Here is an 8697-nt window from a genome sequence, read left to right on the forward strand (position 1 = left end):
AAATATCTTAGGTTTATAAAATATTTCTCGGCGAAGAGCAAACTGAAGAAACAATTTGCTTGTTTGTTTGCGGCAAAGCCTCGAAGGCTATCAGCCTAAGAGAAGGGATGCTTTTCGTGGAAGACTTTCTAAGGGAAACTGGCTCGTATACACGTTACACACGGGAAAAAACACAGAAACGCCTATGCAGCCAGCCCGTTCGCGGGATTCGAACCTCGGACCGAACTACCAGTGTTCAGCGACTTTACCTCTCGGCCGCTGGTAGGCGAAGAAACAGTTTGAGTACAGAACAAATAAGAAAGAACTGCAATTTAGTCCAAAGCCACCGCTCTGCCTAGTATGGGCAAAACAGTTTGATTTAAGAAACATTAAGAAAGCCATATGTCAAGTGCGCCTTTTTGGCAATCTTAAAAATGTATATACCGAAGGAGAATACGAAGAAACTAGTAAGTAATAAATTGATGACAATTTTTTTTTTCATAATAAAAATAATCTCAAATTGTAAATATACTTTTAAAAATAAATGGCATCATCGAATCGAAACCTGTTTCCATCTCACATGTATTTCATGAAGAAATCTGGAATTTGAAGAATGAATTTTCCAAAGTATTTAATAGTCCAATCTGTACAAGCGGCAAACATTTGATTAAACGTTTGTAATGGGTTATTACAGATTTGCTATAAAGATCTCAGAGATTAATCCTAATATTCATTGAAGGTAGTGGACGAGAATACCATGCATTTGTTTAGAAACAGAAACTAAATATTTGTGTGACTTAATAATCGACCGAGTCTCAGTTTAGTAGTTTTATGTTACTATTCTATACATGCTTGATATAATTTACATGTATCAACTGCGTACGGAAATTTGAGTGTGAAAACATTGATCAACAAGCAGCAGTAAAAGTAAAACGTAATTATGAAAATAAGAAAACTCTGCAACAATTTTAATGCCAAGTCATATGAATAATCAAGTGCATAACATCAAATTTCTGAATTAATTAATTTTAATGATAATCAAAATAATCTAAAATTGAACTGAAAACAGTTAAAATCCTAAAATTTTCACAAATCGTTGCCATAATAATTAGTATCGTAGTAATGCTTAATTGACTGAACGGAAAATGTATTCGCTGGTTCCGTAAGATTGCTCCTCTAGTTTCAGACCACTAGTTTATACGATTAGTGATTTTTGCCAAAAATGAAATATTGATTTTTAAGAGAGTTTTAATCTAATAGATTATGGACTCTACTATGCTGCATTATCAGCTCCGAAACCACATTCATTTTGTTAATCTGACACAGTCTAAATAGCATGACACTCTAATCTGACAACTATATTGGCTTGAGATGGATAAGGCGTTTTTACAAAGATTGATTACATTCTCATCTACGGCGTCTTTTCAAAAACAGGATATATTTTTCTCCAACAATTTTCAATTAAAAAACATTAGCAGGAAAAGGGGTAAAATTAAGGTAATAAGCGCAGTTTTCATATTTGAAAAAATGGATGTATTCGGAATAAATATTTTACAATATTCATAGAATAAATATATATACATAAAAAGCTTTTCCATGCATGCCCTTTCCGCTGATATATAAGTTTTGTAGCCAAATGTTCACTGCATTTTTACTCAAAATTCTCCTAATGTATGTTAATTTTTATTAAAGTTTTATATATACAGAGATTTATTCTAGAGAAAATGGACTCCGTTACATGTTTCTTCTACTATATGAACGAAAATACCGATTGCGATATCATCAGCTAATAGATATATATGAAAACGTTTTAACAGGTTTTTTTTTTTTTTTATTTTTGTTTCAAATATAAAACATTTTTGTTAAACTGAAAAGCAGGGAAAGAAAACCAAAAAAATTTTATGGAAAACGTGATTCGAGTTAGAACCCAAATAGCAAAAAACGCTTTTCGTTTTTGTTCGGTGCATAAGCGAAAACTTTTTATCGTTGTTCTACCTAATGAGTATTTAGAAATACTTCAGCACAAATTTTTCGTTGGTGCTTCATAGGCGACGCATTTTTTGCAAAGATGAAACGCAAACATTCTGCAGCTAAAAAAAAAATAGAAAAATTTTTAAAAAAAGAAAAATGTAGGCGGGGAGGGAGAAGTCTGAAATGTTTCCGAATGTAACAATCGCCCAAAGGGTTTATTAAGTTTCTTCACGCAGTCGGGCAGCTCGCAGTACGCTATTCTACTGTTAGAGTCATTCCTACCACCACATTTGTTTCTTTCTTTTAACTTAAGCAGGCCCACCAGCGGCCGAGCGGTAAAGTCGCTGAACACTGGTAGTTCGGTCCGAGGTTCGAATCCCGCGAACGGGCTGGCTGCATGGGCGTTTTCGTGGTTTTCCCCATGTGTAACGTGTATACGAGCCAGTTTCCCTTAGAAAGTCCTCCACGAAAGGCATCCCTCCCCTTAGGCAGATAGCCCTCGTGTGCTTTGCCATAATTAAATACACCAACACCAACTTTTAACTTAAGCATAATTTCTTTCGCATTTACGCCACGTGTAATTCAACAACAAAATTACGAAAATTATAAAAGCAATATACCAATATACGCCTAGAACTCCCGATGAAACGCTAAGTGTTGGCATATATTTTTCTCCTTCTTCTTCTTCTTTTTTTTTTTTTTTTTTTTTTTTTTCAGTCTTTTCTCAGTGCGTCGTCTCAATGTTCAGTTTTCTTACTAGGATTTACTAAAAAAACTTATTTTGTCTTTTTATTATTAACTTTTCATATGTTTACATTATTTATTAAATATCACATTCTTGGCGCTTAAGCCACATACTCAGTTAAACACCAAAATAACAAAATATTTAATAACAGCATATCTGTAGAATTTTCGATAGACAGTGTCGCGCGGAGGAGAATTTCGTACAGTGTTACCACTGCTCTTTTTGAAATCGTTGAGTTTGTTAATTAAAATTTCGATGAAGATTTACAAAATATGAAATAGAGAATAAAATAAATTCTAAATTCGAGATCCTGGGCTCCTGGTGGCCATGTTCGTGTGGCGGACTACGCTATTTAAAACTGTACGGCTCTACCTGCAGCTGTTTTTTCACAGGTGGAGAAACATACGTACATTCATGCAGATTGTTTATTATTTAACTTTAGTAAATGTTACACAAGATAATAATATTTGTTGGCAACAATCTGAAAAGCACGTTCGCGTTTCGACGCGAAATGCCGTTTGGAGACTGATATCCCCCTTCGAGATAAACGTCCGTTTTGGCTTAAAAGTACAAAATGAGAAAGAAATGCAAAGAGAAAAAACTATTATGGAGAATTTAATAATAAAAAGAGGAAGAGGTGACGCCAGTGTAAATGTAAGCAAACTGCGGAAGTGAATAGGCTAATGGGCGGGATGGAAAAATCTTCTAACTCTCATGTTTGAAACCGTTAAATTCCTTTATTAAAAAAGGAAATTGTTGTATGTAGTATATACAGTCTGTAAGCAGGATTTGTAAACAGTGCAAGAATACGATTAATCAGTGAAAAGTCTATAGATTCAAACCTATCGTAAACGTTTTCCTACAAAGCTAAGTACAAAACTTATGGAAAACATTTTTGAATGAAAGTAATTCCGGGTGGCAGATTTGTCAGTAATATATGAGTATTTCGTAAATTATAAGTCTGAATATCCGGATTATTATTGGTTTGTTAATCGTGAATAAATAATTTTGATTGTCACGGCGCAGTTAGGAAGAAGCCTTGCAAAAATGTAGAATCTTTTACAAATGATATTTTATGAGAGTTTGCTACCAAGGAATGATTAAAAGTTTGTTAAATTCATTTTATCGTGTTGAATATGAAGTCGATATTTTAATCTTTTCTTTTTATAATAATATTGTTAAAATGTTTGCATATCAGTTTAAATTTCCTTTCAGATCTCATACTAAGCAGTATCATGAATTGATGAGTTTATTTACCAGTCGACAATGCAAGCATTTAATTCTCTACGCCCTTTTTTAAAATTTTTATAGGAACTTATATTATTTACATTGTTTGATATCGAATATCCCAAACAGAAAATCAGTCATTTTTCTTTTTGATTTCATGGCCACTTAATGTTGCCACTCCACTCCACTCCAACTTTACTGTATCAAAAACTAGATGATGACGAAATAAATCAATGTTATCGAAACGATACTTCATCAGCAGTAATCCTGTACGTAAAATTATCTGTATTATAGGTACTAATAAACTAGATTTTATACCACTTTCTACGTCAACACGCACTGCGTTTGATTTTTTATTATAAATATTTAATTTTTTCTTGCATTTAATAAGTAAAATCTTGCCTTGGTATATAATTATACACTTGTATTGCGTTTATTTCCGTGACTGCAAATTTTTATTATTGTGATACTGGAACCTACCTCAAGGGCAATATGCTACTTTTAAATAAAGTGTTCATCAATATCTGTAGGTTGATAACCAACAACGCAAAGCCGGGGACACAGGAAATTTCTGGAACCAGAATGCATACCTAAACAAATTTTATACTCTTTACGAAACAGAAATGGTGCGCGTTTATTACATACCAGTTTCTTCCTGCACTTATAAAAACAATTGGCTACTTTTATCTATATGAAAGCTTAGTATCCTTTTTTTAAATCTTTTTTAATGAAATTGTATTGCGTTTTCGAGGCGAAGAGATCGTCATATAATGTTCAGTTTCACAATAGGATGTTTTGCTGAATACTTCTTTGTTTTATACGTTGCAGCAACATAATTGCAATTTAGATCGGAAATTTGAATGCCAACAAATCTCCATTTAGTATTTAGCTTGCGAATTTATAAGAAAATTCCAAAGTTCTTTAGGGAACTTTTTTTAATTATTGGTAAGCCAGCCCAGTTTCGTAAACTAAATAAAATTTAGCAATTTGAATATTTTAATTGCGAAAGTTCTTATTCCCGGAAGACATCTAAGCAAGCTCCAGTTTTTATTCCTTAAATTGACGGGAAACTAACAGGCTAATGAGCACCTGACGCAATGACTGTTTTGTCGATGGCGAAAAGAAAGAAGGAAACACACTAACTTCTATAACTGCTGCTTAATCTTGAAGTATCACTCTGACATTTCCATGGAGGTAGGAAGTAAGAGGGAGTGGCCATAACCGGTTTCCCCCATACCCTGCTCTGAAACACTGGCGATCTCTAATGAAGTAATGTATGTTCCTAATGTAGTGTATTTATTTAATGTACTGTATGTCTCTAATGTAACCATGAATCCTTCCAGAATTGTATAACTGTAATTATGCCAGATCGAAATTCACAATACGGTACAATGCACCAATGTAGTGTTCGCAATGAAACATATGTAAATCATGCAACACACACCTCTAATGAAAATATTTATATTATGTATTATAGGTATTGAGCATATTTCCGCATAGCGCTTCTGCTTTACGCACACCTTTCTATGTCTCATATGTTTCTTATGTGTGCAATATTTGCATTTATGTGCTCTATGTGCTTCCGCATGTATTCTATGTTACATGTTATGTATTCTCGTGTGTATTTTATGTCTTTATGCTATGTAATTATGAGTGTGTTATGTTTATTTTTGTGCATCTATGTGCTTCAGCTTATATGTGTGTTTTAGTGTTTTAATGCTTTCCTTTATATTCTTTTTAAGTTACTTTGTCTTATAAACCACGTCCTATGTAACATCTACTTTACACCTAGCCTCTGTATGGCGATGTAAACTCCCGGTGCTGCCTCATGGGGCTCCAGGGAGCTGTTGCTTCGAGATAGTGGAGGACGTGGGACATATGCCTGTTTTCCTATGTTATACACAAGGCGTCCCCGTCCTCCTGTGACCTGTCTGTAAGGTCTTCGATATCGTCGTAATAGCATCTTTAATCGCTTCTTTACGGAGTTAAAATGGCAGCAATAGAGAAAGATAAATTTTTCCGCCTCTGTTATTGGTTTTATACTTTGTGAATTGCGCACTAGAAACAAGGGCTATGATCGCAATTCATGTTCATGTGCCTTGACGTTTTGATCATTTGCATGTTCGATCAATATAATTTCGTATACTAAATTTCGTCACGATCGCAAAAGTCCTTTTCGGTGCTGTGATTTTTTTTTTGCAAAAGAAAGTAGATTTTAGTTCAGGAGTGCCTGTGGAAGTCACAACCACCCCTCCGAAAGAGCCGTTTTAAATCCTGAATAGTTCTGGGTGGGTGTTGGCGTATTGTAGTAGTCGTCCGAAGAGCATGGCAAGCATGTTAAATAGGATTAATAGGTCTAAAGTCAGAAGATGTGGCTGGCGAGTTCCTTCGGTGAATATTCTCGCTTTCCAGATAGTCATCAACCACGTGAGTCTCATGTGGCGTTGCATTGTCGTCCATAAAAATCAACACAGCGCCAACAGCAACCCTGAGAAGTCGTATGTAGGGCTTTAGGATCTGTTGTCTAACATCTGGGAATTACAGAACCAGTATTAAACACATAGAGCTGTGTGCGGGTATCTTTCCTGATCCCTTCCCGGACCATCACTCCTTCACAACCATAAGGTTCCTTTCCATGATGTTGCTGGAATGGCATCGAATCTCAAGTTCTCTCCATCTCAATAATGGTCGAGAATAAGGTTGTAGACTGAATTTGTAGTCATCCGTAAAAGTAATATTAGCCCATTGAAGTTATGTCCCGTGATGCTGCTGTATTCACAATTGTAATTACTCTCTTTTGTGGGCGGGAATCAGTGGGATGCAAATAGTGGGCTTTCTGGCTTACAGTCAGGTCACATGGAACCTTCTGCTAACTGTCGTCCTTGAAACGTATGTTCCTTGTCAGAAGCGAGGTTACGAGAGAATTGTGTGGCTGTAGCCGTCTTCTAGCGCTTGGCTGAAAATGTCAAATAAACACCGTGATTAGTCGTTTGGATCTCGGGCGACCTTGTCCTAGTCTTCTGGAGACTGTCTCGCTGTTTTTAATCTGATTGAACTCATTCGAGATGACACTTGATGTGATATTCAGTTTTCGTGCAACCTAAATTTCTCGATGCTCTGCCTCAAGCCTACGAACGATTCTTCCTCTCATACCTTCGTCTATGCGATGATGTATACTCATTTCATACAAAAACAGCAAAACTCAATGAAATTGTTCAAGAAAGACTACAAAAATCACTACTCTGTTACAGAGTGGAATGAGCTGAACAACTGGTCGCCGACCTTTATACCTCCTGCTGGCCTAGCGACGCCCACACGTGTACGAAAAATCCTCGCAGCACCACAAGTGTCACAGTGACATTATATGACAACCACCTGTCCAGGTCTTGTGTAATATTTTAGGAGAAAGATTTTAGAGTGAGACGAAGCTAGAATTTTAACTAAACAACGCTATTAGAAAAACGCTGTTGCATCTTTCAAAACGAAATTGATAATGTAGCTAATAAATCTTATACCAAATTATTCAAAATTTCACAATCGATTACACCAGCTTAAATGCAAATGTTTAGAAACGTGTGAATACCTAAAGTATTTTTATCACTTTCTTTTTTAAACCTTTCTTTTAAATAAATTTTGATCTGAAATGAAGTGAAATGAAATGGGTGAAACTGTGTTTCAAATAATTGCTTAAATTGTGCTTCAATAAGGTTGCTATTTAAGTAATCATCTTAAGAGCTTTCAAGGTATCTGAAAAAATATTTCGATGCTTATGATGTATATTTGAGCTTAACAGATTCCATATCAACCAGACATCCTTTGCTGGACTTTATTTGTTTTTCAAGTTTTGTAAAATTTAAAAGGACATTTGCCTCAGCAACCAGACACTTTGCTACTTAAGCATTTCACGGGAATCATCGAACCTATTGGTACTTTAGCTGTCTCATCATCGAGAACATTCTCGAATAATTCCCAGAAGGGGCGAATTACACTGACAATAAACGGAAAGCTCTGAATCATTTTTGGTGCAGATCCACATATCATGGGCCCGATCTAGTGGTCTTCTAACCCCTCTCTTATTACCACACACTCTAGAAGTATTTCGGCTCGCTATTAGTTGTCGCCCAACAGCGGTGGAGCGGTAAAATCGCTGAGCACTGGCAATTGCGACTAGCAGTTGTTTTCGGGGGAGATTTCAAAGGATGTTTACCTTAGGAAGCAGGCACTTTGCTAATTAAGCATTTGAGAGGTATGGTCGAATGTATCCGTACTTTAGCTGCCTCATCACCGAGAGCATCGTCGAATAACCTCCACAGTGGGCGACATAAACTTGCAATAAAAGGGAAGTTTTGCTAAAGTTTTGCTGCACAACATCTCCGGGACCGGAAATAGTTGTCTCGCGCCGGTCTCCTCTTATCATGCGCTCTAGAATAATTTCGTCTCGCTAGTAGTTTGCGCCCAACAGTGGCGGAGAGGTAAAATCACTGAGAGCTGGATGTTCGCAATTGATTTGGATTCCAGGCAAACAGGGTGGCTGCATATTCGTTTACTCTATGTGTAACATGTATATGAGCCAGTTTTCCTTAAAACGTGATTCATGAAGGCATCCTTACCCTTAGGCAGGTAGCTCGAGTGTTTTTTGCCATGAACAACTAAACCAAACCAAAACAAACGCTGAAAGTGCCTCTGGTTCATAGAGATTAAACACTTAACGAGCATCGATGCCTGCTTAGGATTAGTGCACGAATCCAAGAAACCGGTTTTCTTATCTCTATGCT

This window comes from Stegodyphus dumicola, chromosome 11 (genome assembly GCF_044657685.1).
Source record: "Stegodyphus dumicola isolate Sdum_Otavi_A_Nest chromosome 11, ASM4465768v1".
NCBI lineage: Eukaryota > Metazoa > Arthropoda > Arachnida > Araneae > Eresidae > Stegodyphus > Stegodyphus dumicola.